General features: G+C 45.2%; 1 protein-coding gene across 1 annotated transcript in view; it reads left to right on the top strand.

Annotated features, from left to right (window-relative positions):
• Positions 1-140: 140 nt before the first annotated feature.
• GDAP1L1 (ganglioside induced differentiation associated protein 1 like 1) overlaps positions 141-18574 on the top strand; it is a 51285-nt gene continuing 32851 nt past the window's right edge. The window contains exons 1-2 of the mRNA XM_043602321.1: positions 141-243; positions 11035-11169. The gene's annotated coding sequence lies outside the window, so the exon portion shown is untranslated. The remainder of the gene's footprint in view (positions 244-11034; positions 11170-18574) is intronic.

Below are 18574 nucleotides of genomic sequence, written 5' to 3'. Positions count from 1 at the left end.
ACTCAGGCACACGCCCCGCCTCCAGTTCATGCTCCACCTAGCCTAGTGACTCGGCAGCGCGGTAGGCGGTGGCTGCGCAAGCGCGAGGCGGCGGCCTAGCCTCTCAAACACCTCGCACCCGCCCCTCTCGGAAGCACGTGCATCTTACGTCATTTCCTGTTATTCTCTTCTCTGATTCCTCGGTCCTAGGAGGATTCGCTGGGGACCGCGTTTGGGGCGTGCCCGCTTCCTCCTCTCTGTCAGGTGAGTGAGTAGGCGCTGTTCTTCGCTGTCGCCCAGCAGCCTCACTTCCCGGGGTCTCCCTGCGCTTGGTGCTCGCCTTGGAGTCACGAAGGCAACGGAAATTCCGGTGCCTGAACCAGGGTGGGGAATCTTCGCGGCACCGGAGCCCCGCTGAGCTCTTGGCCTGAGTCTCCTTGGTGCTAAGGAACCGGACCGCCTGCGACATCTCCAGAGCTCGGACGATAGCCCTCGTGTCCTGGACATCTTTCAAGGCCTGCAGAGATGAGGGGAGGTATCAGACACGGCCAGGGCTATGGATGTGAGGCTGGAATTGGAATGGCTCTCGTGCCCCTGTTGTTTGACTTGAGACATCTGCTTTTACCTGGCTGGGCCTCGGTTTCTCCAACTGTTAAGTGTGGAGGAAGTTAGACTATATATCAGCGAATCTCTCTCTTTCTCTCTCTCTCCCTCTCTCTCTCTCTCTCTCTCTCTCCCTCTCTCTCCCTCCCTCCCTCCCTCCCTCCCTCTCTCTCCCCCCCGTCCCCCTCTCTCCCCTCCCTCTTTCTCTCCCTCTTTTTCAGGCATGGACTCCTTTAAAAATCTACTGAGAACTCGACGGAGAAATGCACACATACACACACACACAGACACTAAATTTTGCAAAAAGGTTTATAGGGCATTCACCCAAGTAAGTGATTTTTCAGGGATCTTTCCATTTGTATGACTCTGACAGTTGCTCAAATGAAAGGCAGAGAAGGGATGATGTGTGCAACAGTTGCAATTACCCCCTCACCCCCCCCCCCACCACCCGGACTGGTTCCACTGAAGCAGCTGTGCCTCTCTCATCACTCGCCATGGCACGGTTCCACGTCTGTATTTCCCTGGGCTTTGTGGAAAATATCGCTTTCCTGTATAGAATTGGTTAGAATTGGTTGTGGCCCAGCACTAGGGTGAGGGTTGTTACCTGAACCAAAATGGGACCCTTCCACCCCCACCCACTGATACTTAGGTATAGTCACCTAACTAGAGAGGCTGTGAGAAGTAGTTCAGTCTGTCCAGCTTAACCACGGCCAGACTTTGGAATGCCTGATCCACGTCTAGGAATTGAATCGACAGGTCATTGTACAAGGTTGTTGAGCATAAAGTGGGCTTAAAGTGCACTGTGAGCACTACAGTGGGCTTTGGGTATAACATTTTAAATTCTCCTTGTTCATACCAAAGGTTTAATAATTGACAGGGGATGAAAAAACTTGCTAACTGTAAAGTTCCAACATCAGGTCTAATGATGCTGATTGTAATGGCTCCCCTCTACCATGCAGCAGCTGTGTGCATGTTCTCTCATTTAATATTCCTGGGATTTTATCCATCTTACAGATGAGGATGCCTGGGACTCAGATCACTTGTTCTAGCTCCCCTTGTCCTGTCACCCAGTGCTAGAAGTAACTGAGTCAGGATTTAATATGTCTCAAAAGCCTGTCTGTATACTGCTGCCCCTTTTTCAACATCTCTTAGGAAAGAAGAAAGGAGAGGGAAATGTGGTGCATTTTTTTCTCAGAAGTTGTGAGGTGAGTTGCATCAAGGCTAAATATGTGGTATTAAGCTATCATACTTGAGGACAAGAACTGTGTCTAGGTCAGTAATGAATCTCCAAAGCCAAACACAATTCCTGAGGTTAGTATGTGCTAAATACAATTTTGGTGAATTCTTCCTTCTACCTTAGTTCCATCCATTATGGCATTAAATACCAACAACCAAAAAAGTTTTAAGCACTTCATGTAAGCATAGCTCCATCATAAAGTCAGATGCTTTCTGAGAATGTGGCTCATTACTCAGGGAGTATTTGGAAGGTGAGAGCCTCTTGGGAATACCAAAGTCTGTTAACTCACACCACTTGCTATGGCCTGAGATCTCAAGTCATTACATACAGGCCTGACTCATTGTGTGGTACCTCATGACCGAATGAGAAAAGCTACGAAACATGTGATCGAGGAAACAAAAAGCCAGATATGCCTCCTGTTTTAGCAACACAGGGTCTTTCTAGCCATGGAGAAACCTCTGAGCTTATTTGCAGACTTTATATGTATTTAAGAAATTGACTTGGTATTAACGTAATATACATAGCAATGTCATTTAATCAGAAAGCTATAGCAGCTATAAAATTCCTTTAGCAGTACTTTTTATTTCATGTATCTTCTAACTGATTGAATAGAGGAGACTTAATTTCATCAAATTATACTGCAAAAACAATCTGTCTACATAGGAAGATAGCTTTCAATTTTAAAAAATAACTTTGGGGGTGCCTGGATGGCTCAGTCTGCTAAGCATCCAACTCTTGATTTTGGCTCAGGTCATGATCTCATGGTCATGATAGCCTGCTTAAGATTCTCCCCCACCCTCTCTTTTTCTCTCTCTGCCTATCCCTGCCTGTGCATGCGCTTCCTCTCAAATAAATAAATAAATAAATAAATTTGGAGAAGGCAAATTCAAAACCTTAAAAAAAATTATTTTCTCAACAATGTGGCTGCCATCCTACCAGTTGGTAATCTGGAATCAGGGTCTTAAACATTTTATTTTGTTTTTTTTAATTTTTTTAATGTTTATTTATTTTAGAGCCAGAGAGAGCACAAGTGGGGCAGGGGCAGAAAGAGAGGGAGACACAGAATCTGAAACAGGCTCCAGGCTCTGAGCTGTCAGAACAGAGCCCAATGCGGGGCTCGAACCCATGAACCGTGAGGTCATGACCTGAGCTGAAGTCGGACGTTCAGCCGACTGAGCCACCCAGGCGCCCTGGTCTTAAACATTTTAAAGCTCAAATAAGTTTATTTGTTCCTTACCTTGATGTAATATTTAAGATGACTTTGGAGTAGATGATGGTGATGATAATGATCATATGTATTCTGATTTACAAGGACTGTTTCGTTTAAACTTCATAATCAATTTGCAAAGCAGTTGCTATTTGTTTCCGCATTTTACAGCTGAGGAAACTTAACGATCAGAGCAGTTAGATAATTTGTCCAAGGTTACACAGCTTGTAAGTGGTAGAATTGTGATTCAAATCTAGGCCACCTGACTGTACACCCAACTTACTGATCACTGAGTTACACCACTTTTCTTAGCCTCAACCCATCTCCCCTTTATACACCCTAAGTAGATCAGGCATACTTACCTTCACCTAGAAAATACACTGGGCTTGAGGAAGTTGGCTGCCCAGGGTCTGGGACTGTGCCAGCTACACTTGACTTGCCTGTCCTTGAACTCACCAGGCACATTTCCCTCTTAAGTGTTTTGTATTTGATGCTCCCTCTGCTTGGAACGTGGTTTACTCATAACTATTCTCTTCATTCAAGTCTCTGCTCATATTAGTTCCCCAGCAGGACTTTCTTGGCTACCCCAGAATGCCTCTTCATTTGTATCCCTTCAGCTGGCTTTATTTTTCATTATAGCACCTAACACCTCCTGACGATATATATTCATTACCACTCCCCTCACTACAATAGAAGGGACCTGAGAACAGATACTTTGTCTCTTTTGTTTATCACTACTTTTGTCATTGAATCTAAGATGATCTTTCCCACAGTTTAGCACTCTAAAAATCTGGATGTGTCTTATAATTGACAGTTGTGACCTAATAGCATTTGGTTTTTTCTTAATTATACCTACAAAAGATAGTGAGGGTTTAAAATGACGGTGTCTTAGAGTTGATGAAAATACAGTGTATTCTCAGGGCCCAAACTCTTGCCTGGCACAGAGTTGGCACGCAGTAATTACTGGTCAAGTGAAATCATTGACTGTCACTATGTGCCAGAAACTATTTAAATATTTTTAATCTCCCCCATAATGCTGTTATGAAATATTTGTTACCAAAGCAACTTGGTAGTGGGTAGTAAATATGTGGTGTCATTTTGGAAGTCTGGGAAAGAGAGCTGTATCCTGGTCTCCGCTGTGGGACTGCAGTGTGTTACGTTTCCTTGTTTGTCCTCTGTCCCCACTCTTCTTTCACAGACTTTAGTGACTGCCTGCTGCTTGCCCAGTGCTGTGTATAAGCAGAGGCATAGGGTGCTGTGTGTAAGCAGAGGCACAGGGTGCTGCGTGGGCACCCAGAAGGGTTGCCTAGCCTGGTCTGGAGGTGCAGAGGGATGTCTCCAGGCTTCCTGGAGGAAGTTCTGTGTAAACTGGGTTCTGAAAGGCAGGCATTGACCTCGAATGTGAGAAGGGACTGGGTGAGAACGGAGGGCATCCAAGCCAACTCCAGGAGAGAATCGTGTTAAATAGCTTGCATTTTGTCCTTAAGCAAAGAAGTGATGTGCCAATGAGCCATATATATCACTCTGGCAGCCTCTTAGAAAGCAGATGAGGAAGGAGGGGGATGTAAGGCCAGTTTGAAGACATTTGAAATAATGTAAATGAAGGCCAGAACTGGAACAATGGCTAAAGTGGGGAGAAGCATCTAAGGAGCTCTGGCATTTAAAATTAGCGCACTTGGCTGGGTATGCTGGTCAGAGAGCCGTCTGGCCTGAGTGAATGAGTGGCCTGTAGGTGGCACCATTCACCAGGGAGGGAGATCCATGAAGTCAGTAAGCTTGGGGAATGGGTGAATTTAGTTTTGGGCATAAGGGGTTTAATGTGCAGATCGAAAGCAGACCCATAACCAAGGGTCTTCATCTTAGAGGCCATGTCAAAGGGTTTATTTTCAGAATCGTGGAGACTATGGAAGAGAAGAGAAAGGACCACTTTATTTTAGAATGATTACTCTGGTTTCAGCCTGAATGTCACAGTGATCCCATCCTGAGTTGGCAGTGATCTAAAGAGCAGGTGGCTATAAGAATGGAGAGCATGTTAGCAGATTGAAAGGTGTATACATTAGGCTTTGGTGAGAGATTAAATGTGAGCAAAAGTGGACAATGAAAAGCTGCTTTCTGGATTGAGCCACTGAATGGGTATTATTGCCTATTTCTAATGTAATCCTACTGAATCCATTTGACGGGGAACAGATGAAAAACGATATTTAGATGGAGGATAATAATAAAAGCTAGTACTTTTACAGTCTGCAAACCCCGCCTGATCCTCCCAACAATCTTACGAGATTACCTTTATCATCTTCATTTTCCAGATGAGGAAACTGAAAGCAAAGTACAGTAACTTGCCTGAGGTCACAAAGTTAGTACGTGCTGAGCTAGAATTTGAACCCAGGCAGTCTGGCTAAAGTCTGCTCTCACCACCTGACTGGAGTGAGATGCCTCTACATGAGGAGCTCCCTTTAGTCACACTGAACTTGAGAGATCTTGGGGCATCCCTGTGGAGACCTGGGTTGGGGTGGAGACAGCCTGGACCTTGTGTTCTGAGTTTTGGATCCTGGCAATGTATTACTTAGGCAAAATAACAACCAAAAATGTAAAGAGCCTCTGCTCCAAGGCTGTTGGGCTAAGCATTTATTTAGGCGTTCATACTTTACCGCATCTGCCAATTGACTAGGCAATGGCAAGTTGAGTTTTTTAACTTAAGTCTTGATAAGTCTTCAACTTATTCTACATTTGAACTGTTGGATTATGGTTTCCTGGCTCCAAGAATTCTTTCCTTGCCCTGCATGGTCTCTTAACCAATCTTCCCTCTCAGGCATTGATGCATAGCTATAATTTGTCAAAATATTTCTTCATTCTCTGCTTATACTTTCATGAACATCTAGTTCTGCCTGAGGGAAAAAGAAAAGGTTTCACTAGAAAGGTGCACCTGTGTCCTGAGAAGCTTTGGATATGAGGTCTGTTTCTGTCTGGGCCCGTCTCTAGAGCCATGCCTTCCCCTTTTCTCTAAGACCGGTCCCTACTCTGACACCACTTTGCTTCCCATCTTGCCCCCGTTCTCAGGAGACTCACTCCATTTTTCCATACGTACAAACACATACCGTGTCTTCCCCCATCCTTTAAAAAACAAAATCAATGGGAAAAAACCCACAAAACCCAAGCCCACAAAGCCCCCTACTACTCAGATCCCCCCTAAGGCTCCTGTCCTATTCTCCCCCTTAGAAACCATAGTCAGTATCCCTACTTCTTCAGTTCTCTCTCTCTCTTCAGCCCACTGCAGCCCGACTTCCATCCCTACTGAAACACTTCTTGCCAAGGTCATGAGTAACTTTCTTCTTGCCGAAACTAGTGTCTCTTTCTCAGTTTTTAATGTTGCTTGAGTTCTGAACATTGTCTGACACTAGTCATGACCTCCCTCTTAACTCCACTTCCCTTCTAGTTTGTGTGGCCCTGCACCCAGGGCCATGCTCTTAGCTGCTCCTCCTCTGTCCAGCTGCTGGTCCTCAAGGGCCTTGCCCTGCCACCTTTCCCATCTCACATCCTTGTCATCCTGGGATGACGCTGTGACTCTCTTGGAGAGGCTACCAGGAAGCTCACTCTGCAAAAGGGAGTGCTGAACAACCAGGCTTTCTCAGACTGGAGACCAGAGCTTCTCCAGATGCCAGGAGTTCACAGGCAGCCTCTCTGGGGCATCGTGTGCAGAGTGATTTGGTCCCACACATTTTTCATTCTTCTGTGTCCCCCTGTATAGTAGTCGGGTTCCTCGTTTGGCCCCTTAGCAGCATCACATTTTGCCTGCTGCTCCTTGGGTGCGAAACCACACAACTTTGTGTTTCATGCAGTGTCACCTTGCTCAGACTTTCATCCTCCCCCAGTCCTGGGGGGCTTCCCTCCCTTCTGGTTCATACACAGTTTTGCACAAATATGCAGTATTTTAGAGTTTTCTTCCCTCCCTCTTCTCCTTCCGTTCCCCCCCGCCACACACACACACACACACAGAGTATCATCTGGGCAGGAGAAGGGGGCAGCAGATGAGCTTTGTGGTTCAGATGTGTTCCCTCCCCTTTGCTGGTCTCCGCTGCCATTTGGCTGCCCTAGACTTGTCCCTAGGCATTATGGATTCTGGTGGGGCCCACCAAGATGGGGCTGGCCTGATTTCGTTTTCTGAGCAAAATCATGGAAAGTGCTAGTGTTTGTAGTCATGAGGTCCTCGTGTGCCGCAGTTCTCACAACTTGTCTCCTGACCTTTCCTCGTCTGCTCTGCACGGCACTGGGACAGGTGTGCACTTCCAAGTCACTCACATGGCACACTGGTGAAGGGGAAGGGAGAACTCCTCTCGTCCACCACATCCTCTCTTGGGGCTACTTGTGTAGCCTGGGTGCCAACCTGGTGCCACGACCCGGCCAGCGTGGGTCTTCTCTGAGCGGCCCATGCTTGCCCCTCGGCTGTGCTCAGAGAATGGGGCACCAGTGTCCTCCAAGCCTGTCTAGATGCTTCTAAGCCCCATGCAAGGGATCTGGCCTTAGAGAAAGGTGGACCAGAACACTTGTATCTGGTTCTTGTCCTCCTCTTTCTCCTGAGCAAGCCTAGAAGGCCTTTTATGGGAACTTCTCTTTAATCTTAGTGTGTCACCTCCACACTGTAACTTCTAGAACGTCTGTCCTCTCACCCTCAGTTTGTGCTCTTGATCTATAAAGAGCTTGGAAATTAAAAAACCCTTTTTCCTCCCCACAAGAGCCAGATTTTAAGACTCTTATCTCATTATGGACTCAAGAAAATGGAATTTCAGACTCAAAACCGAGCAATGGCTTCCCAAGCAGCGAAGGCCATTCACTAAATGGCTGGGGGCACTGGAGGCTTACTAGGAATCGTGAATTACCTGCAACAGAAGTACAGATTTTGACCTCAAGAAAAGTTCTCCTTTAGCTTGATAGATGTGCCCACTTCTTGGATAGCCAGGCACTTTGATTGCCAATCTTACCAGCACTACAGAGAACAGGTAGGGTACTTCTCCAAAGGAAAAGATGGGTTGTTGTTACGCAAAGAAAGGGATCGGGGGCAGGCGGACAGAGAGTATATGTACAGGGAATCTACACAGACAGCCAGAATAAATACATATGTCATTCTGAACTAAGGAGAAGGGAGCAGGAGCCTGGGACTTCAGAAGAAAGGAATGCGTTTCCCAGAGTGATAAAAAAAAAGTAGATGTTGGTAATCAGACGTTTGTCCTGCCATGCAGATGGGCCACTCAGATAAAGTTTATCTCTGCTAATAACCCATATTCTGGGAAAGATCCCCAATTTAGATTCTTTTGTATAGTTAAAGGGAGGGGCAAAAGTTTCTCTTGAGCTCACAGGGTCTCTGTTGCCTTCAGCTCACAATAATCTTCATGTCAAAATGGCCATCTTGGGGCAACCTGCCCTTGGCCCCTGCACCCCTCACCACACTTCTGTGTCCCGTGTCCTGCTGGTTGTCTCTACATGGATGTTCCACAATGCCTAGTGAAACGAGATGTATTCAGAATCTAACAGGTTATCTTTCCCGCTGAGCCTAGTCTTCTGGCCTTTCCTGATCCTTTCCCACTGTACTGGATCAAATTGGATCTGATTCACCACCTCCCATCCATCTGGCTCCTAAGTTATTTAATACCCTTTGTACTTTGGAAGTATTTTTAATGTATTTATATATTATTTTTTAATAAGGCATAATTTTCACAAAAGAAAAATGTACCTCTATAGAAAATTTAGAAAATATAAAGAAGAAAATTGTATGTCCTTCAGCCCCAGCACTTGGGGACGACCACTACGAGCATTTTTGTCATGGGGCTGCAGAGTGCCTAAGAGCCGGACCAGCTCTGTTCACACTCTGGCTTCACCACCCCCACCCCTGTGTGTGGCCCTGGACATGCTGCCCAAGCCCCTGTGCTTCCATGTACTTTTCTGAAAAATGGGGATAATGATAGTACCCACTTTAGAAGGCTTGGAGAGAGTTGAGTGAATAATGGGCTAGGACACTGCCTGACTCATAGTACCTCGTAGCTGCTATTATTAATATTACTATTATTTTAAATGTATATATTTTAATTGCTGATAAACTGTATATACCGTTTAATATTCTGCTTCTTTTCATTATCTATTGTAAGCATTTTCCAGGTCACACATATTCCCCAGAAACATGACTTACATGACTGTATAATGGTCCATCACTTAAATACGTTCATAATTTCCTCTGTAGTTGACCATTCCTCTATTTTTGGATAGTTGGTGTGTGTATGTTTGCTATAATAAAGAACTCTGGTCTGAAAATCCTTGTTTATGTGTGTATGTACATATAAAAATGTTTGCGTTTGTGTCTGTATCTACATCTGACCATAAGCCTGATTATTTTCTTAGAATAGGATTTTACACCTGAAGAAGGTATGGGCTGTCTAAAGTCTCCAGTAATGTGCTTAGAAATTACATAAAGGCAAGGTTATCAACCACTCACACACTCAGGGCCCCCCTCACTACACCCCCTCCGGCATGAGATGAGCTCCTTTAAGTCTGCCCATTGTTGCTGCCATATTCTTCACAAGGCTTTGCTGCATTTCACTGGGATGGTAGGAAATGGAATTTTGCCCCATGTGCTTCTGCATACCTTACTTTTTATAATGTTAATAAATTGGAGTACCTGGGTGGCTCAGTAAGTTAAGCGTCTGACTTCGACTCAGGTCATGATCTCGCGGTCCATGAGTTCGAGCCCCGCGTTGGGCTCTGTGCTGACAGCTCAGAGCCTGGAGCCTGCTTCTGATTCTGTGTCCCTCTCTCGCTTTGCCCCTCCCCTGCTCAAGCTGTGTGTGTGTGTGTGTGTGTGTGTGTGTGTGTGTGTGTGTGTCTCTCTCTCTCTCTCTCTCTCTCTCATGAATAAATAAACATTAAAAATATATATACATAATGTTCATAAATTAACTGAATACTCCCATAAATCCTGGATGGACTATTAACTTGCTTACTGCCCAGTCCATTTTCCTGTGAGTAGAAATACAATCCATGGTGCTGGCAATACTCTTCACTTGTTTCCTTGTTCTTCTGCCCTAAGATGTTTAGCATTTTGGCATCTATCCCTGGTGACAGCACAGGTCCCAGAGCCCTGTAAAAGGTTCTGTGAGAACCTGGCTCAAGTAAGGTACTAGCTTAGGTGGACTGACCCATTTTCTGAACTCTGTATGGCCTTCTCAGCACATTGCAATATATTGCAAATCATTGTACGGTGTTTCAGATTCCAGTTTCCATTCAATGCCTTCTCCCTTGCAGTCACCCCAGCAGTGTTCATTCTAATCAACCCCATGGGAAGAGAGCTAGAGTTTTATTTTGCTAAAATAAAATCAACTGGGGGTGCCTGGGTGGCTGAGTCGGTTGTGTCCAACTTCGGTTCAGGTCATGATCTCACGGTTCATGGGTTTGAGCCCCACGTTGAGCTCTGTGCTGACAGCTCAGAGCCTGGAGTCTGCTTTGGATTCTGTGTCTCCCTCTCTCTCTGCCCCTCCCCCTCTTGCACTCTTTCTCTCAAAAATAAACATTAAAAAATAAATCAACTAATATCTTCAAGAGCTTTATATTTTACAAAATGCATTCACAAATGTGATTGCTTTGAGTCTCAAAACAATTCTGGGAGTTAGGTACATTTATCTCCATTTTACAGATGAGGCCCAGAGAAGTGAAGCCACTAGTTGAACTGGTGAGTGACACGGACAGATCTCAAACCGGCCTCTTCCTAAAAACTGACCTTTGCCTGCAGCAAAGGAGAGCCAGAAGGAGGAAAATGCCCTTGGGGGCAGGAATATGAGCTCTGCTGGAGTGGATTGAAGGGGCCACAAGTAGGAGTACTGGGACAGGGCAGACTTGTTGGGCCCATGGTTATGAGAGCCTGTGGCCAGACCTGCGCCTGTGACTTTGGAGTCTCTGGGACTGCTCCCTGGTATGGACCCTTGGGCAAATACTGCACTTCCCTGAGCTTCAGTTTCCCCATTTGCAGGATGAAAATAACTACTCCTCTGCCAACTCGAAGAATTGCTTTGATGATCTGGTGCCGTGGTGCCTATGATGCTGCTGTGGGATCTTCAAAGTGCAGGGCAGGAGGAGTCCTTTAAGCCAGGTTTACTTACTCCAGGTGAGAGCAGGTGGGACTCCGATGAGGGTTCCTTTCTTTCTCTCCTTTTTTCCTTTTCGACTTCTTATTTTTACCTTCGTTATTTTATAATGTCCTTGTAAAACGATGCAAGTGATTATGAGATTAAAAAAAACCTTTTTTTTAATGTTTCACTTAATTTTTGAGATGAGCGGGGGGGAGAGGGGCAGAAAGAGAGGGAGACACAGAAACCGAAGCAGGCTCCAGGCTTTGAGCTATCAGCACAGAGCCCAACGTGGGGCTCAAACCCACGAACCATGAGATCATGGCCTGAGCCAAAATCCAACTTAACGGACTGAGCCACCCAGGTGCTCTGATTATGAGATATTTAAAGTAGAAATAGAAAACCCCAGGTACTCCCTCACCATCCCCCCCACGCAGGCCCCTCACCCCCACATCCTGCTCTGCAGAGAGATAGCCACAGTTTGTGGTTTGGTGCACCTCCTTCCAGGCTTTAAAACCATGTATCCATACATATTTTTATGCATATCTTTATATATATACATATATATGTGTATATATATGTATATATATGTGTGTATATATATACATATATACACATATACATACACACACACTCATTCATACAATTTTGTTCTTTAAATTAAAAAAAAATGTTCTCTACACTGTTCTGCACCTTGCTTTTTTCCCCTATAACAATTTTATCTTGAAGACCTCTATATCAGAGCTGCCTAATTCAGTTGTATGTCTGGGCATTTTGTAGATAGATAGATAGATAGATAGATAGATAGATAGATAGATAGATATTTAACCAATTTCCTACCAATGTTATTTAGATCATTGCTAATTTTTAAAATATTACCAATAGTACTGTATTAACCATTAGTGCCATTAACCATTGTTACCATGAGTGCTTGATGGACAAGTTTGTGCCCCTGTAAATATATTTGAAGGGTTATCCTTGTGATACACATTTTAATACCTGATAGGTATGTTAAACTGCCAGATTCCACTCCCACCGGTGGTGTTTGGGGTGTCCTTTTGTCTTCAGTGGCTCTGTTGGGGGAGAGGGTGATTTTGTACCCCTTCAGGGGACATTTGACAGGCATTGGAGACATTCTTTGTTGTCACAGCCTGGGAGGTAGTGCTGGATGCTACTGGTGTCTAGGGGACTGAGGCACCCAAGGATAAACAGGACAGCTCCCGCTGCAAAGAATTATGTCAGTAGTGCGGAGGTTAAAATACCCTGGCCTACACCTGTGCCAGTGCTGGATATTACCAGTTTTTTAAGCTGGCTATTTCTGATAGTTTGAAAAAATGATACCTTATTTTGTTTTGTACCTCTTAAAGAGAATGGAGTTATATTTACTGCTTATGTTATATATTATTTGAATTTGTTATGACGTGTATTAATTTTGTAATTTTCTAGTAAAGCCACTGAAGATTTTTTAAGCAACACCTCTTTGATTATTACTATGCAATCTGTCCTTAAGATTTTGTCATGTAGGGGCACCTGGGTGGCTCAGTTGGTTAAATGTTCAACTCTTGATTTCAGTTCAGGTCATGATCTCACGGTTTGCGAGTTAGAGCCCCGTGTCAGGCTCTGCGCTGATGTGCAGAGCCTGCTTGGGATTCTCTCTCTCCCCCTCTCTCTGCCCCTTCCCTTCTCCCTCATGCTCTCTCTTTATCAAAAAACATTAAAAAAAAAAAAAAAGAGTCATGTAAGTGCCTGTTTGTCTTTCCCTGAGAAGGTGTAGAAAGAATCCCTCAGTGTAGGCCTTGAGAACTTGTCAATGCTCACATCCTCTGGCCTTCAGAATTTCTCTACTGCACTTCCAAGGCACCTTCTCCCCGTGAACACCCAGACCCAGGAGCCAAGTCCAAGAATTATATTAGCCCAGAGATATTCTTTATCACAGACCAGGGCCCCAAAATGAAATGTATTCTGCAGCTGACTTCAGGACACCTAGAATACCCACCATGGACTCATCTGCCCAAATGCCAGGAGAAAAAAACAACAATAAAAAATCCTCATGCTTATTTCTCAGCTGTGAAACCTGAGATCCATTCACCCTGTGAATTGTCCAGCCTGTCACAGCTGAGCCAAGCCCGTGGTGCTTCTGCAGAGCCTGAAGCTGCTGGCATAGGTTCTGATGCAGCATGAATGCTTTCACCTTCCCTCTGCTGGGTCCTATCAAATGGAAAAGGAGTGGAGCCCAGTCCTAAGTGCTGCTCAGCATGTCAAGGACTCCTGGAGAAGTGCCTACACCTTTCACTTAGCTCAGAGAAGCCGGAGCCATCCTGGAGGAAGTGTGCATGGACAACCTCTCAAGAATCCCGGATACTCCCAAGAAAGTGTCCCACGTGGCAGAAATGGCACAGACTTGCCTGCAGCCTTTGAAGATCACCCAATAGCAGACTTTCAAAGTGGGAAGATCGCTCCTGGCCTAGTGCCAGGTCCAGGACTTCTGCCAGAAGTTCTGTGCCTTTGATCTGCAACCTGTTATGGTTATCCAGTAAGCAAAGGCATATGCGGAGGCTGCCTGGTCTGATGGCTCTCTCTACTCTGAAAGCCACACAAGTCATGTCAGTGAAATGAAGCATCCAACCTGTGAGGCCAAGAATGCCTGGGACACCCCTGCATTGCTATCTTCATGAGAGAAAACATTTAGAGGTTCAACATGGGAAGGGAGGGGAGTGATCTATGAGAAAGAACACTCATCTGCAAATCAGGGGCTGAGTTCTGCTCTTATCTCATGTACCCTGGGACAGACAACTGTTTTTCTCTAAGGGCCTCAGCTTCCTTGTTAAGTGGTTATTGGAAGCATTCACTCTGTATTTCAATGTGCAATTTTCTCAAATAATAACATTGCCAACTAGATAAAGCTGGCTAAAATAAAGGAGAGATCTAAAATAGAGTTTAAAACCAGTCCAATATCTGCTGGTTGGTTTTTCTCGTTCAAAAGTAATAGATGTTCAGAACAGAAAAAACAAAACAGAGCAAAACAAAACAAAAAACCAAGATATGGCCAAGCACAAAGTAGTTCATAGAGAACATTGCCCTGGAGATCATGCTGTTGGCATCTTTCTGGGATCCTTCCAGATAAGAGGTTCTTAACTTGGATTGTTTGGATGGGCTTTGTGGGAAGAGAGCCCCTGAATGATTCAACAACCCCCTTTTGTGGTCCATTTAGGATATTTGAGTTGTTTTGCCATTACAAAGAATGCCATGCACATACAAGCTGGATGAAAAAGAATTAGCACTTAATGAGAAAGCAAGCAGAAAAAATGGACAATTTGAACACCTGACAAAGGTGCTTTAAAGGGCACAAAAGGATGCCAAATTGTCCCACAGTGCATAGAAATTACCGATAAGAGACAAATAGATCAATGCTCACTTTAAGCCATTTACGTTTAAGTTAACACATACTTACTGGACAGGTGCTGCTGTATCTGTGCCAGGTGCTGTGGACTCTACAGGCAGCCCAGCCACTGACCTCACAGCTTTCAAACTGGTGGAGACCGACACGGAAATTATTTCATGCAGAAACCGTCATTTGTGTTTAAGCAAACTACCTTCATGCATGATTGGCACAGTAAAACCCTGAATCATTTTGTTCCCCAAGCTCTTCCTGACCCAGCCTCCCAGCCTCTGAGGGCCTGTGTGTTTCAGGTTTCAGCCTTGAGGAGAGTTCTCCTTCCAGCTCACATCCAATCCAGAGGTTCCCTCCAGGTGCCCCTGAATGGAGGCCATTCAACATTTATTTGTCCTCTTCAGAGAACAGGAAGTTTACTACCCTGGATTTGAACTCTACTTGTTTGAAACTTTTCCCTCTATTGAACTCCATCCTCCCTCCCGGTAGGCTCCTCTGATTGGTCCCAGAACCTCACAAAACAAGTCTGCATTTATCTCCAACCTGCAGGTCTAAAGAACTTTTAGATCTTCGGGGGAGGCACCCAATCCCATGGTCTGCCCCCAAGACAGTACCCAGCATCTGTGTCTTTCCCTGGCAGAATAGGCCTGCAGGTCCCCTGTTGATTCATCAAACCATGCGCATGCCCAGACTAAACAAAGTATCCATGAACAGATGGTCATGGCATGGGGGCAGCAAGGCCCAGACCTTTGAGGACAGATTATGCTAGTGACACTAGAAAACTTCCTGCAGCTTCAGGAGGGTGGATGGGGACAGAGAGAAGATGAGCCAGCCCTGATTGGAGGACCTAATTGGCTGTCCTCCCAAAAAGAGCCTGTGTGCCTGGAACAGTGCCTCCCACACTAATGTGTGTGCTAATCTCCTGGAGGTTTAATTCAGCAGGTCTGGCGTAGAACCTGAGATTCTGCATTTTTTCCAAGCTCCCAGAGGTATACTGATACTTCAGGGGATACTTTGAGAAGCAGAGCCCTAGGGCAGTGGTATCATAATACCCTGGAGGAGCTTTAAAAATACAGAAAGTTTGGCCTACCCCAAATTGACTGATTCAGTCTTCTGGTCCATTTATTGACAAGGTCTCAACCTAGACTGCACATTAGAATCATGTGAAGAGTTTTTAAAATGTTGATTCTCAGGGTAGAGACTCACTTGTCTTTCTCTCTCTCTCTCTCTCTCCCTCTCTCTCTCTGTCCCTCTCTGTCTCTGTCTCTGTCTCTGTCTCTGTCTCTGTCTCTGTCTCTTGCTGCTTTAGTTTGAAAACCTGACCGGCCTAATTTGTTGTGGGAGCAGAGGTTCCCAGCCCTAGCTGCACATCACCTGGGAGAATAATAAAATGTCAATGTCAGGTCACCTCCCTGCAGACCCACTGAATCAGAATTTCTAGGGGTTAGAGCCAAGAGATGAGCATTCCACAAAGCTCCCTAGATGATTCTGAGGCGAAGCCCCTGGTGTGGAGTCTGAGGGAAGAACATTCTGGGATTCCTGATACAGATACAGGTTACCACATGCTCCCCTGAACATCCGGGGACTTGAGTGTTTAACAAGTGCCATGGATGACTTATGAAATGGCAACTTTGGGAAACACTGGGGTAGAGGAAAGATCCCTGGATCAGAGTCAGAAAGACCGTGCTCCTGGTTCGAGACTTCTCACAGGTCGCAGGCTCATTTCCTCATCTGTAGAATGGAGGTGATGGTAATTGCATGGGGCAGAGATGGATAACTACCCCAGAGGTCTACATACGCAGTCTATAGGACAGTTTGTGTTGAAAACTGGCTGTCACAGGCTGTCACGGAGACTACATTTCCCAGCTCCCCTTTACATTTAGGTGAGGCGGCCACATGACTGAGTTCTGGCCAATGGAACAAGGGCATAAGTGAGGAGGGCTGCTACCCATAAAAACCTCCCACAATGTCCTCTGCTCTCTCTCTCCACTGTCTGCCCATTGGATATTAAATGCCCACTGGATAGCAATGCCTGGGTGATCTTGGAAGCCACATGGGAGGGTTAACAGAACTCTCTGCCCTTCTCCTAACTTGCTGCTAATTGGACCTCATGTGAGTGAAAAATAAACTAGTGTGTAAAGTCACTGTGATTTGGCAATCTGTCTCTTAGAGTAGCTAGTGATTTGTTAACTAACATACTGCCCCTAGGATTGTGGCAAAAATGATCTCCTGCAGAGGCTGCAAACTGACAATGCGAGGGCTTGATCTAACCCACAAATATGTTTTGTTATTTCTGTGCCAGCCAGTGTTTTTGTTTTTGTTTTTTTCTCAACACATCTTAAAAGGAGAGATTTCATGTGATCATCTGGATCTCCAGGTTCCTGAAAACCTGGGATAGCTGGCAGCCATGTTGCAATCCACCGTGGGAGTAATTGGCTGGAACAAGGAGCAGCTATGCACCAGGTGGAGCATGTGCCCTCCCAGCCCGCCATGTCTCCGCCACACCCTTAGGGCATTACTGGGACCCTGGTAGCTTCCTGAGTCAGAGGCCCTGATGTAATAGATGCAGATATTAGATGCATTCACTGTTAGGATTTTTTTTTTAAGAAAAAAAATCTGTGTATTTATTTTGAGAGAGAGGGAGAGAGAGCATGTGCGCTTGAGTGGGGGAGGGGCGGAAAGAGAATCCCAAGTAGGCTCAGCACTGTCAGCCAAGGGCCCAACTCAGGGCTTGATCCCATGAACCGTGAGATCATGACCTGAGCCAAAATCAAGAGTCAATGCTTAACCGACTGAGCCACCCAGGCACCCCCCACTGTTGGGATTTTTCACAGCACATTTCTTCAGATGACTTCTAACTCCCAGGAAAACCATTCATCCTGCCCAAAACTTGGAAGCAAAATCTCCTGAGGGATCTTTACAGGCTGAAAGGATGTGCTCCACCCCCACCCCACCCCACCCCACCCCGCCCATAGCCAGGGCCCTTTCAGCATCTGCTATATATGGAGGCAGTGGTGTGTGGAGAAAAGGGCTCAGGTATATCTGGGGATAGATCAGACAGACCTGCATCCTGACCCCAGCTCTGCTTCATCCTAGATGGTGACTGGGGTCAGGCAGTTCGTGTTTCCTGAACCTCTGTGATCCCATCTGTCAGGTTTGGACATTAGAACTCTTCTCATAGGATTTCTGTAAAGTGTCCGGTGAAAGGACACTTAGACCATGTTAATTCCTTCTCCTTTCCCAGGCCTGGCTTGCCCCCGGGAGTGAGGGAGAAATCAAGCAGTATCTTTAGAAACAAAAAAAAAAAAAGCCCAAAACCGACTTCAAATTATTTTTAAAAGATATAAATAAAGTACTTCTATTGTAGCTGTATTAGTCTGCTCGGGCTGCCACCAATTAGGGTGGCTTAAACAATAGAAGTGTACTTTCTCACAGTTCTGGAAGCTGGAGTCCAAGATCAAGGTCCCTGTAGAGTTGGATTCTACCTCTCTTCTGGCTTATAGACAGCCCCCTTCTCACCATGTCCTCACAGGGCCTTCCTTTGGTGCTTGCTTGAGGAGATTGTGATCCCTGGTGTCTCTTGCTCTTGTAAAGGATTGGGGCCCTACCCCTATGACCTCCTTTAGCCTTAATAAGCCCCTTCATCACCAAATACAGTTACATGGGGATTTTGTGGGGGGACAATTCAGTCCATAATAGAAGGAAGACTGGAAGATCCAACAAAGAAAAAAAGAAGCACGTGTGATCTCCTCTTGCCCGTCTCCACTCACTGTGATGTAAACCACTTTTACTGACTATCCTTCTATAATTTATATACTTTAAAATTTAATTGTATGTATTTTTTGGCAACCTGCTTTTTCTTCTTTTTGTGTTTTAAATATTATAGTAAGATAAACTAAATAGAGTTTTTAGAGTAGCTTATATAATTATAACCTGTTTTTAATTGTAACCTTTAAGTTGTAACCTTCCTCATTTGGTAGATATAAATTATTCCATGGCATGAACATACTCTAAGTTATCTAATCCCCTATTGTGTGGACACTTAGAACTCC

Source organism: Prionailurus bengalensis, chromosome A3 (genome assembly GCF_016509475.1).
Source record: "Prionailurus bengalensis isolate Pbe53 chromosome A3, Fcat_Pben_1.1_paternal_pri, whole genome shotgun sequence".
Classification (NCBI taxonomy): domain Eukaryota; kingdom Metazoa; phylum Chordata; class Mammalia; order Carnivora; family Felidae; genus Prionailurus; species Prionailurus bengalensis.
The sequence above is the reverse complement of the archived record's forward strand: the minus strand, read 5'-3'. Positions and strand labels throughout refer to the sequence as shown.